Here is a 13803-nt window from a genome sequence, read left to right on the forward strand (position 1 = left end):
AATTAGACCTAAAGGAATGACCAAAGACAGCTTTCATGATACTACTATTAGCAGTATCTTAGGATGCTGTCTGGGCTCAAAAATGCACCAGCCGCGTTCCAGAGTTTATTAGCCAAAGTGAGACATGGACTTAAGCCTAAAACAACCACTGAAAATTTGAAGATATTTGGAATATTCTTTAAATATGGTCCAGAGTGTGTGAAACGCTTGGAAGACGTTTTCAGTAGACAACAAGCGGAGTGTCTTTTGCTTAGCGTAGATAAAGGCCATTTTACGCTGGTACAGGCAAACTCTCTGGACGTATGATTAGCAGGAAAGGGGTTCGTATCGATTATTGCGTAATAGAGACTGTCTGGAACTTCATCATGTAATTATTGTCGATAATATTTAAACATTTTTGAACAGATTATAGAACCGTTTAGTCGGTTATTTACGAGTGGTACACCCAGTGGCCAGCAGAATCTCAAATGTCATTAGAAACCCAGAAGACATCATTAATTTCCGATCAAGTAAAGATCTTTCCCGATTTTCAGAAGAATTGGATGCTCTCATGTGACACTAGCAATGGCGCTCTTGATTGTACCCTAAATGAGAATTTTAATGGGCCAGAACATCCACTGCATTTGCTACAAGAGAGCTGAACAAAGCGTACTCCACTACAGGAAAGGAGCTGCTAGAGGTTTTAGATAGATTTTTGAGGTGTTAGTCGTCCAAAAACCCCTTTGCAAGGATTGCTGGATTTCACATGATTGGGCACAATATCCTGGGACCATTCATTAGGACACCTACAGGAAATAAATATATATCGACAATTAAAGCTCACACCTCAAATTTTATAGCAATGGTAGCGATTCGTAATTTGCAGACTAGTACAGCAGCTTAAGCTGTACTTAATAAGTGGATACTGAAACGGTCGCGCCGTGGAACAGGTTGCGACGGCGTCTGAGATGACGTCGGTGTGATGGCTCTGTCCGCCGTGGTCGTCACAACTATACGTTTGCTCGATTTACTCTTGATTAACCCAATCGCTGGTTCTCAAGCCTTGCGAAGATTATAGACACAGTCACGGATTATGAGGTCGTCATTGGTGCCAATTTCGATGGCCTCTCTAACAACGCTGTCCCAGTATCTCGACGTCTGTACCAGAATCCTCGTGCGTTCATACTCCATGGCGTGATTTTCCGAGAAATAGTGGCATGTATGATCGCCGAAATATTGTGCCCGTTGGACACTGTAGACCGGCAGTATATCCGTGGATATTTTGATTATCAGATACGCCGGGAGAAACTCAAGAATCACATCATACAACAATACGGGGAGGTGATGTACCGCAGCATGAAGAAATTTGAAAAGTTGCGCCACTGTAGATGTCATTTGCTAAGTACTCTTGCCTTTCTAAAGCGCTGTCATTCCGAGAATGTTGTTCCAAATTTTGCTAAGGTTATGCATCAGCGTTGAGCCTACAAAGAAGGTGGAGAACAAGACGAGGTCGCTTCTCAAGGACGCAGATTTACTGGTGCGTGACGTTAAGAAATTGTACCCCAAGGTCCGGTACCGCCTAGACTATATGGACTCCCGAAGGTTCACAAAGAGGGGGTACCATTACGCCCCATTGAGAGCAACATCAGGGCACCTACATACTTGTTGGCCAAATACCTGGAGGGAATATTAAGTCCTTATGTGGGTAAATGCCCTCATCACAACGTAATTCCATGGATTTTGTTAAACGCCTTGATAGCTTCAGGTTCGCTGAGTGGGTTTTGACGTCGTTTCCTTGATTACGAGGGTGCCCCTGCGAGAGTCACTATAATTGATTAGCCAGAAGTTTGACTAGAAGACCAATGAACTTTTTAGGCATGCCTTGGCTTTCACGTATTTTCTTTTCAATGGAGAATACTATGAACAAACAGAGGGAGTCATCACGGGTAGCCCACTCTCACCGGTGGTAGCGAATTTGTACATGGAGAACTTCGAGGAGGAAGCCCTATCGTCATCCGAATGGAAACCTACTTGCTTTTCCCGTTACGTGGACGACACGTTCGTCATCTGGCCGAATAGTATGGATAAACTCCTTGACTTCCTTACATATCTAAACTCCATACACCCCAACATCAAATTCACTATGGACACTGGAACTGAGGGTAAATTATCTTTCCTTGACGTCTTAGTCAAGAGAAGGGTTGACGGCACCCTAGGTCATGGGGTGTATCTGGAGACAACGCACACTGATCTGTATTTGTACACAGACAGCTGCCACCACCATTCACAGAGGAATGGAGTACTTAAAACTCTAGTACATAGGGCACGCACTATCTCTGACGCAGAGAGTCTACCCCAGGAATTGGAACATCTGAGAACTGTATTTCGAAAAAATGCTTACTCAGAGTGGCAGATTCAACGTGCTCTCCGCCCAACCACTACAGCACAACCTGTGGAGATGGATCAAATCACGAGGGAGGATGTAGGCAATGCGTTTATTCCATATACAGGCGCACTCTGGGAAAATCGCCCATATTTTGAAGAAACACCGGGTCGGAACTGTGTTTTGTCCTCCGAATAAAACTCGAGCACTGGTGGGGAGCGCCAAAGATGACCTCGATTCGAGGAAGACTGGCGTGTACCAGATTCCGTGTCAATGTGGCAATTGGTATATTGGTCAGACGATGCGTACCGTCGAGGATCGATGCCGTCAACACCAGAGGCGCTCTCGACTGATGTATCCGAGGAAGACGGCGGTCGCTGAACATTGTTTGCCGGGAAAACACGCTATGTAGTATGAACGCACGAGGATTCTGGTACAGACGTTGAGGTACTGGGACAGCGTTGTTAGAGAGGCCATCGATATTCCCACCAATGACGACCTCATAAACCGTGACTGGGGTTATAATCTTAGCAAGGCTTGGGAACCAGCGATTGGGTTAATCAAGAGTAAATCGAGCAAACGTATAGTTGTGACGACCACGGTGGACAGAGCCCTCACACCGACGTCATCTCAAACGCCGTCGCAATCTGTTCCAACGCGCGACCGTGGCGCGGGGCGCGGACAACGCAGGGAGCGTGCCGCGGGCTGTGGGTATTTAAATTGGCCGCCGCCGCGACCGAACCCAGTTTCCCCTGAGCAGCCATAGCGTACGGATCTCCGTGCCGGCACGTTCACAGGAACTCAGTCCGACAGTTCACCTGATGATGGCGACATGTATGATCGCCGAAATATTCTGCCCGTTGGACACTGTAGACCGGCAGTACACCCGTGGATATTTTGAGACGTATGATGAGTGTTCTCATTTTTCGTTTGTGTTTGTTGTGGGTGTATTGCAGTGTTCTTGCTGTGATGTGATCAGTTTTTTGTATTGTGTTGATCATCACTGTTGTGTTGCTAATAAATACTGATAACTCAAGATGTAGATCATGTAACATCCTATTAAGTATGAATTTCTTAGTATAAAGCGATTTTATTTCATTTTTAACCAAGTCTTTTCTACAAATGATTTCGTTCTTTGTGCTATCAAAGAGTTGTTTCTGACATTTACATTAATATAACTTGGAATTACTTCGTTTATTTTACAGGTCTGACTTAATTTAATGTGTTGGATGGTCTTGTGGAGTCTGAAATCGATATTCTTGAAACTGTTGTATAACTTGATGGAAAATGCCCCACATGGCTGTATTATCGTCATTTGTTTCCTTTAGTATCTCTAAGAAAAAGAAACGCTAAAGCAAATACCTTTCTTGGATATAACAAGAAAGAGAATAATAAACACACATTTGACATCTTCAGAAAGGTAACAGCCACAAACATAATTATACATGCTTCATCTAACCACCCTCAAAATTAAAAATTAGCGGCTCTACGACACATGTTACACAGACTAACTAACATACCACTCAGCAAAGAAAACTATGAAAAACAATTACAAACAGTACAACTAATAGCCACAAACAACGGTTACAGCAACCATATAGCACAAATAATCAACAAACATTTAAACAAAACTAAAGAAAAATCAAAACAACCAGAGCGCACAGAACACCACAGACACTACAGCTCACACAGAAACACAAAACCCCTACATATAAACACAATGCAACACACTAGGTAACAAATATACTAAAGAAACAGGGATTGCAAATAGCTTACAGAACAAGACACACACTCCTATCACATTGAAAAATAGCACAGAAATCGGATAAATACCAAGCAGCAGGTATATATAAGCTAGAGTGCCGTGCCAAGATTGTAAATTTGTGTATCTCGAGTTGAGAAGCAGGAGCGGCTCCACGACACACGTTACACAGGCTAACTAACATCCCACTTAGCAAAGAAAGCTATGAAAAAGAATTACAAACAATACAACTAATAGCCACAAACAATGGTTACAGCAACCATATAGCACAAATAATCAACAACAATTTAAACAAAACTAAAGAAAAATGAAAACAACCAGAGAGCACAGAACACCACAGACACTATAGCTCACACAGAAACACAAAACCCCTACATACAAACACAATGCAACACACTAGGTAGCATATATACTAAAGAAACAGGGATTACAAATAGCTTACAGAACAAGAAACACACTCCTATCACATTGAAAAATAACAGAGAATTCGGATAAATACCAAGCAGCAGTTATATATAAGCTAGAGTGCCGTGCCAAGAATGTAAATTTGTATATCTCGTGTTGAGAAGCAGCAGCGTCAAAAGTAGATATAAAGACCATATAAGAAGCTGGAAATACGAAAACAGCCATTCTACCTTCGCTGAACAACTGATAAAACATGGACATGAACCATCCAACATGGAATGTGATACGAAAACTATCAGGATGAATAATCACAACAAAAAGCTCCTAACATTGCAAGAAAGCTTTCACATGCAAAGAGCCACTGTAAGGGAAAGGAAGGTACTCACGACCCTACCCACAGGAACAATAGGTCTCTGATCATGGTAGCCACCAAAAAATAACAAAGCGAAATGTAACCAGGATAAATAATGAATCTCCTCCCCCTATTTCTGTTCTCCCCCCACCCATCAACCGCCCAACCCCCCGCCCCCCACACACATACATACTCATCTACTCATACTTATTTTGTAAGCCAAAAAACATTTACACACAACAAAATACACACACACACACACACACAGACACATTTTTCTTACTTACAAAAATACTTTTGCACACAGAAAATTACACACACACACACAAATTAACATTAAGAAAACACACACACACACACACACACACACACACACACACACACACACACATACAGACAACAGATGAAAACCGACAAACACAACAGAAACGAAAGACAGACAAACACACAACAGCTGACAACACTATACACCAAAAACACACATATGTTGATCAACAAAGGGAAGGTTAAATGTGGAACATGCGATGTGACAAATGTGCATAAAAGAACTCCAGAATTCGGCCAGCTAAAATGTGAAAACTAACAAACACATCTCCAGGACCATACGTATGTATCAATATCTCTGCAAATCGTAAGTAACATCAAACGAAACATTCACAATACGGAAATTGTGCTAGAAAATTTGCATCTAACCTAAAAATCAAGAGAAAAACACGACAAAATGTAATATAGCAGCCTATTTTATCTATGAATTAATTGATTTATTCTTTGTATAAAAGGAAACATGTATTTCAGGCCACTGATGATGCTTCCCCAATAAAAGAAGCTAAACGCGAATGACAATAAATCAACTGTCTTCATTTTTTTACACAGACAGTATCTACCTCCACGAGTTTAGAGCAACTATGGGAAAGACGGAAAACAGATAAAAAAATATTATTGTATGCTATTTCCTTTATTTTAGTACATTTCACATATATTTTCTTTTTTGAAATGGTTGGTACTACCAGGCTAAAAGTACGTTTTATGCACCCATGTTTCGGTGTTGGTTGGCTGTTTGCTCACTGCCTCTCATTCGCTTACTGTGTAAATTTGTATTGTACCCTGCTCTGTGAGTATCTTTTAGAATTTGTCGAGCTTCTGTCTGGGAGGTTAGCCGAAACTGCATCCTTTCTGTAATTACCTAATTAATGTGTTCTAGGTGTTACGGTTGCCTGGGATGATGTTGCTCATACAATTGGTAGATAAAGCTCTCAGTCAGCTTCACTGAAGAGTAAATTATTTTGAAGTTTCTGTTTTCTATGATTACGCATATTAGTGAAAAAGCAATCCTCTTTGGCTGCTTCCCATCAGTGTATCCGAACTTTTAGAAGTTTTCATATTACTTTTCTGAACTATCTGATTGATATCTGTTGATGCGAAGATCCTTTTGACAGAACTACTTTTTTAATTTGTGCTGGTAATTCTATCTATAGGGTTTGCTCATTATTGGAGTTATAATCAGCCCTGTCTGCTTCACAGACATTTATGTAATTTTAAGATTTGGGCATCTGTTAATGCATATCAGAGAAATATTTCTTAAAGAGAACAAAATATTTTTGTATGTAGCTTTAAATTTTCTACTATAGGTATTAGCGAGATAACAATTCTCCTTCGCACCTTTGCAGGGTCATATGTAAATTTAATACTCTTAATACTTTTACATCTGCGGTATGGTATTTATTGATGCTGCAATCTGTTCTGCCTGCTTTCCAGCCTCAGCTATCTTATGTATGTTACATAAACAATCTAGATCGTGTTGAGCACACAGATGATAGTAATATTAATGATTGCCAAAAACCATCTAAGCTGTATTTTTAATTACTTAGCATGTTACGGCCGGTTTCGCTCTTTGAATATCTTCATGTTGCCGAACTGTGCTAGAGTCTTGACATAAATGGTCTTGCTGTAGCACGTAATGTTAAAGACAAAACCTGAAACACTTCTCCTAAACATTCTGATGTTCGTCAGCAATAAAGATTAAGGCTTGCCGTCCGTTTTACAACGAGGGTGTGTGAAAAACCATCCCAACGGTTTAGAATAACGAGTGAAAATCTTTGAGAATCGAATCACAATCTTTCCGAATGAATATCGACTGTCTTAAACACGGTGCCGAATCATTCACTCAACACCATCGACGAACCTCACAGGCTATTTATAATCGCTGAAGTCTATGTTAGAGGCAACAGTGGTAAACTTGGTAAACATTAGATATGCATGCATGCTCAAATCAAACACTACGCCGCCCCCTCGAGACAGCAGGTGCTCGTGGCTGTAAAAGAGTGTGCTACAGATGAGGATGCCATAGCTAGCGTGACTGCTGCTGAGAACCGATAACGAAGGGCACGCAAATTTAATTGTGCTTCGCGAAAGCAATTGTCTGGTTAGCAAATGCACGACTAACAGCGTTAACACCGAAGTGCATTAAGGCTGCGTGTTGCCACGGACTGCCATGTCTGTGCCACTGTGGGGCAAGTAGTTCCACCTCTAATGATCTCGTTAACAGTTAACGTTAATGGCACGCTAAATAGAGAAGGAAAAGTTTCAGCACTGTTTGTGGTCACGGGCACGGCCATTGGAGTCTGATGAAACAGCTGTACTGGGCGCTCATTTCTGATTAGAGGCCATCGTGACGACCGATTCTGTGCAAATGGGGCCCGAGAGGTGTAGACTGCCTGCCAGACGGGAGGCAGGGAGTAGGCACTCAGCCCCTCTCCATTTTCCCTTCCACGTCGGAGAATTATTGCCTTACCAAGAGACCTCACTGTAGGCCTCGCTGTTTTTTATTGTTCGTTGTTTATAGTGTCAGAGTAGTTTTTCATATTTTTTACGTGCAGTGCGAGTGAGAAAGCTGAAATATCTGGTGAAATGTGCATGCAGAGACCAAGTCCACATTGAAGACGGGAAGGTGACGGGAAAACCCTTACCAGTGACTGTGTTTCAACTGGAAAAAATGAATCATTTCGTGGCAAGGAAAGCTTTCTGTAGTTGCACACACAGTAATTACTAACGAAATCATTTCTACATTAGCTGCTGAAACCCAGTGCACAGAAATAGAGAATGTGATTAATACACTTTCTCTTCTATTCTCACTAAATACGTGAGACGATTTAATATTTATACGTCACTCCGACCTCTTGAAGACAGCCACATTAACGGTGATGGTGTAACTGAACTAGTGAAAGTATTTTTCGTATGACGTGTACCATACTTACCAGTTGTAAACTGTAGACGCTATGACGAATTATAATGTTTCTGATGCAAATCGAGCGAGGTAGCACACTGGACTCGCTTTCGTTAGGACGGCTGTTCAAATCCGCGCCCGGCCATCGTATTAAGCTTTCCCGCGAATTTCCTAAATCGTTTAGAGAAGATGCCTGGACGATTCCCTTGGAAGAGTGTGGCCGATTTCCTTCTCCATCCCTCCTTAAATCGAGCTTGTGCTCCGTATCTGATGACGTCATTCTTGACTAGTCGTTAAACACTTATCTTCCTTTCATCCTTCATTCTGAAGCCACTATGAGTAAGTTCCCTCTTATTTCCCTGTAAGGTCCCAAGTTCTGTGTCCGAGGTTCCAGAAGGATCAAATATTTGTTCTAGATATAATTTTATGTGCAATACAAATCTTAAGAATCAATGAACCTTAAAATATGAAAGTTCATTAATTTTTCAACACAACTGACATATAATATTCAATTCAATATTTGAGTCAGTATGCTAAATGAACTGAATTTATACTTTTTGATACATTGCCGACACCTTACATTATACCAAGCTTTGCAGGTATATGGGTTCAGTCCCAAACTCCTACAGTTGTCAGGAGAGAGCCGGGCGGGATGCAGTGGTGAGTACCCAGATATGCTCGGCAGCACCCAGAAAACATTATTAACAATAACACATTTATTAAGCTGTAATACAGGACTGTCTCCCAAGTCGCCGTCCTACAGCTGGTCTGGCACAGTAGTCGCCTCATCAATAGGAGGATGTCGGTGTGTGCTCGACTTGCAGTTCTGCTGGCGCAGCGAGACGGCGGTTGGCGGTGATTATGTCACTGTGTGACCGTCGACCCACTGAAGCCGGTGGCCTCCACCTCAACGTCTCATTCTCCTAGGTGCTTTCATTGACACCTGGAGTGTTTGCTGTCAGATGAGGGTCGGCCCTCAGCGCTCACTTTGGGGACGGGGGCCAGCAGCATTGCTCTCTGCCACAGGGACGGGATGAGCAGCAGCAGAAGCGTTCTCTTTCGGAGTGATGTGGTGGCCAGCGACCTGTTCATGCAGGTCAAGCCTCCAGCAGGCCTGCAGGGTAATAGCGGTCTCTGGGCCCCATTAGTGTCGCCTTCAAACTTGCTTCTGCAGCTGGCAGTGGCAGAGTCCTTCCAGCAGGACTTGTGACTCTATTGACTGTGGAAGACGGCTAGGCATACCGGGAATAGACTCCAATAGACTCGCCTCTCACTGGATAGCTGCAAGTGACACAGGGGCTACGCACCGGGCAGGCAGGAATCAGCACTCAGCAAAAGAGACATTTATTAGGAAATGTGGGGCATTTATGTTGGCGATTTCTGTGCACTCTGAGGCAGCGAGGATGACAATAACGTCATGTGCCCCGGTTTTCCCTCGTTGTCAGCTCTTACAGTGGCTTCAGATTTCCTCAGATTCACCGTCAAGATCGTCTTTTCTGTTGGTCCGGCACCTCAGTACTTGTAGTTGCATTGCACCTAGGCCTTCCTCGCGACACTCTGATTTGCCACTTGTATGACCGTGTCTCTCGGCTACCACGATGCCGTTATGCTTCCTCTGCAGATTTAGGCGCTCGTTCGTTCCCTGGAGTTGCAAATAGCTTCCGGACTTCTCGAAATTCGCTCAGTATTTCCCCCTAGCTGGCAGTCTGCAGGTCATTGTCACAGGCGGTTCGGCTCTGCGAGTTACCAAGGTGGAATGTCCGCCATGAATATTATCCTGGAGCATAGCACAAGCAACGCTTCATGAAAAAAGATAGGTCATGATGTCAGATATATACATTCTAGTCTGTCTCTAGGAGCTTGGTCAGATGTCCCGAAGTGAAGTCAGAACACAAACATAGGAAGTATAAAACATCTTCATCTAAAAACTTATTTAGGCATGACAACGCTACTACAGGGCCAAATTTTTACTAGCTTACAAGTTTTCGACTGTCTGGCATTGAAATAAATACTTCTATTGCTGAAAAGCTCAAAGCAAGCGAAACGCAAGGATATGACGGAATCTCTGTACATTTGTTAATGTTTAATTTAATGACCAGTTTCATATCTCACATATGTGTTATGATCGCTACTGTACTGAACAGTCCATTGTGACAGCACAGTACAGCTCTAAAAAGGATACGCACCGAAGTGGCTGTTTGAAACTATGGCAACACCCTTCGGAACTATTTTGCTCTCATCCGTTGATTCGAACAATGAAAGGAAATGAACACCAGAGCAATACTAAAAAATTAATCCTATTACATTTATTCGCACAGTCCACTTTGACAATACGTTCTCTCTCCCCAAAAAGAGAGAACCATCCGAATTGGTATATTCCTAAAACACTGATTCTTGGAATGTCCGCCATTCTGCCCTTTACTGGCTTTGGTACTGCGATCGGTGAGATTGGTACTAAAAAGCAAAATATTTTTATGTCGCCACAGAGTCATCTTGCCAACTAGGTCGATTTACACACTTCGGGAACAAAATTGATGAAATAAAAGTTTGTGAATTAGCTTGGGTAATCATTGCATGCTTAATGACTTGTGGGTTTAGTCATTAGATATTCAGTTTCGTAGAACGAAAAGATGTAGTTCTATGATATCATTGTAAGTATCCATATAAAATCCGGTGTGTGTACTGCGGAACAAGGAAACCAGAATCTATATGGTGGTAGTGTAATCCGCTCTAAAAGGAACGACAGACGCCACATATTTTCTCTTTTTGTCAAGTGAAGCCTGTCCTATGGAGTACCTTCTCCTAGAAGAGCAGGGCACCTGAGTTGTGTAAAACGAGTAGGTTAGCTGACGTTAAGGTAGGAGCTCACTTACTGCCTACTTGATTGTTCATGGGCCATCGAGTACCGGGTAGCTTTTAATCTCTGTGGGATTATTAATGGGCTTCGATTACATTACACGCTTCTGAAAAAAACTTAAAGCGTTACTTTTTTTATATTCCTTAATTTACATCAGTGCAATGCACTTCAAAATTTGACTCGAAGCAGTTGACAGTCTTCTTCTGTAAGAATGCAAAGTTGGGGCCTCCTGCGACGTCGCACTCAGGCTTGGAGACAAGAAAGACGTCACAAAAAGGAAAAGGGCCAGACCTAAGAGATTGAGTTGCACAGAATCGTTGCGACTAGCCCTCAGGAGATGTTGTGAAGGTCTTGAATGAAACTGGAGGTGGAGAAAACTGTTCTATTCAGAGACTGGATCAGAACTGGTCACTCACTGGAATGAAATAATTCTTTATCATGATTCATCACTCACCATTCACACACAAAAATAAGTAAAAAACAGTAGATTGCCGTTTTAATTCAGGTAACTAAACCTGTATTTTTATCTGATATGGTCCTGTTTTGAAAGAGCATATAAAGTGGAGTAATGTTTTTCTGTTGTGTCTGTAGTCATTTTCAGATAAAAATGTTATAAATTTTGTCTGCTACAAAAATTACAAATATCACAACAAAATCCTAAACTTTTTAACAAGTGAAAAGATTTTAATGACGAAAACTGAGTCTTGTTACAGTTTATTTCTTTTATTAGAAAAAAATACGACAGAAAAGTCATAACAACGGTAATTGAAGTATATCTGCAGTCATCATTTACAGTCAGTATTGCCATATATGTTCCCATAAAGGAAAAGTTAGTCAGTATTGTAATTTATAAATAAAATTTGACCCATTTTATGTTATGTTATGTTATGGTAACCGGGGACCTAGAAACGACGGAGAGGCTCCGTTCCCGCCGCAGCCGCAGTGGTCCACAACCCCACGACGACTACCGCAGTCCACTTCACCCCTCCGCCGCCCCACACCGAACCCAGGGTTATTGTGCGGTTCGGCCCCCGGTGAACCACCCAGGGAACGTCTCACACCAGACGAGTGTAGCCCCTAAGTTTGCGTGGTAGAGTAATGGTAGTGTATGCGTACATGGAGAACTTGTTTTCACAGCAATCGCCGACATGGTGCAGCTGAGTCGGAATAAGAGGAACAAGCCCACATTACGGAGGGAGATGGAAAACCGCCTAAAACCATCCACAGTCAGGCCGGTTCACCGGACCTCGACACAAGTCGGCCAGGCGGATTCGTGCCGGGGACCAGGCGCTCCTTCCCACCCGGAAAGCCGCGCGAGAGACCGCCCGGCCAATCGGGCGGGCCTGACCCATTTTAGCCGAAGTGAATCTCCTGTTCTTTTCAGTGCTTTTAAAAGTATTCGTTCACTGGCCACTGATGTTGCTGTGATACATAATACTTTAAGATAAAACTGATATAGTGTTGGCCATAGCAGTTTTCGTGTTTCCCACCAATTAAAGGAATCGTTGTTTCTTCCAAATATGCCACTAAATATTGGTCCAACTCGACGACTGAAGAAGATAAAATGAAGAAGATAGAATTAACTATGTAACCGGAAAGAGTATATGTTGTTTTATGTTCTGTTTATGAATATAATACGGAAATCAGTATGAGAAACAAGAGACCTTTACAGCACTCAGGGAGTACTTCAGGAAGGGGTTCGATGTAAAGTCAGGATAAAATGGGACATTATCTTAACACTGTGTATACTTCAGCTGAATTATCTTTATGAAGTGGCGTGAGTATTTATTTAGCTTCACATTCCAACAAAAGCATGTGTTATGTGCTCAGAAAGGAAACAATTCTAACTTGTTTATACACTCCTGGAAATTGAAATAAGAACACCGTGAATTCATTGTTCCAGTAAGGGAAAACTTTATTGACACATTCCTGGGGTCAGATACATCACATGATCACACTGACAGAACCACAGGCACATAGACACAGGCAACAGAGCATGCACAATGTCGGCACTAGTACAGTGTATATCCACCTTTCGCAGCAATGCAGGCTGCTATTCTCCCATGGAGACGATCGTAGAGATGCTGGATGTAGTCCTGTGGAACGGCTTGCCATGCCATTTCCACCTAGCGTCTCAGTTGGACCAGCTTTCGTGCTGGACGTGCAGACCGCGTGAGACGACGCTTCATCCAGTCCTAAACATGCTCAATGGGGGACAGATCCGGAGATCGTGCTGGCCAGGGTAGTTGACTTACACCTTCTAGAGCACGTTGGGTGGCACGGGATACATACGGACGTGCATTGTCCCGTTGCAACAGCAAGTTCCCTTGCCGGTCTAGGAATGGTAGAACGATGGGTTCGATGACGGTTTGGATGTACCGTGCACTATTCAGTGTCCCATCGACGATCACCAGAGGTGTACGGCCAGTGTAGGAGATCGCTCCCCACACCATGATGCCGGGTGTTGGCCCTGTGTGCCTCGGTTGTATGCAGTCCTGATTGTGGCGCTCACCTTCACGGCGCCAAACACGCATACGACCATCATTGGCACCAAGGCAGAAGCGACTCTCATCGCTGAAGACGACACGTCTCCATTCGTCCCTCCATTCACGCCTGTCGCGACACCACTGGAGGCGGGCTGCATGATGTTGGGGCGTTAGCGGAAGACGGCCTAACGGTGTGCGGGACAGTAGCCCAGCTTCATGGAAATGGTTGCGAATGGTCCTCGCCGATACCCCAGGAGCAACAGTGTCCCTAATTTGCTGGGAAGTGGCGGTGCGGTCCCCTACGGCACTGCGTAGGATCCTACGGTCTTGGCGTGCATCCGTGCGTCGCTGCGGTC

Source organism: Schistocerca gregaria, chromosome 2 (assembly GCF_023897955.1).
Source record: "Schistocerca gregaria isolate iqSchGreg1 chromosome 2, iqSchGreg1.2, whole genome shotgun sequence".
NCBI classification, from domain to species: Eukaryota; Metazoa; Arthropoda; class Insecta; order Orthoptera; family Acrididae; genus Schistocerca; species Schistocerca gregaria.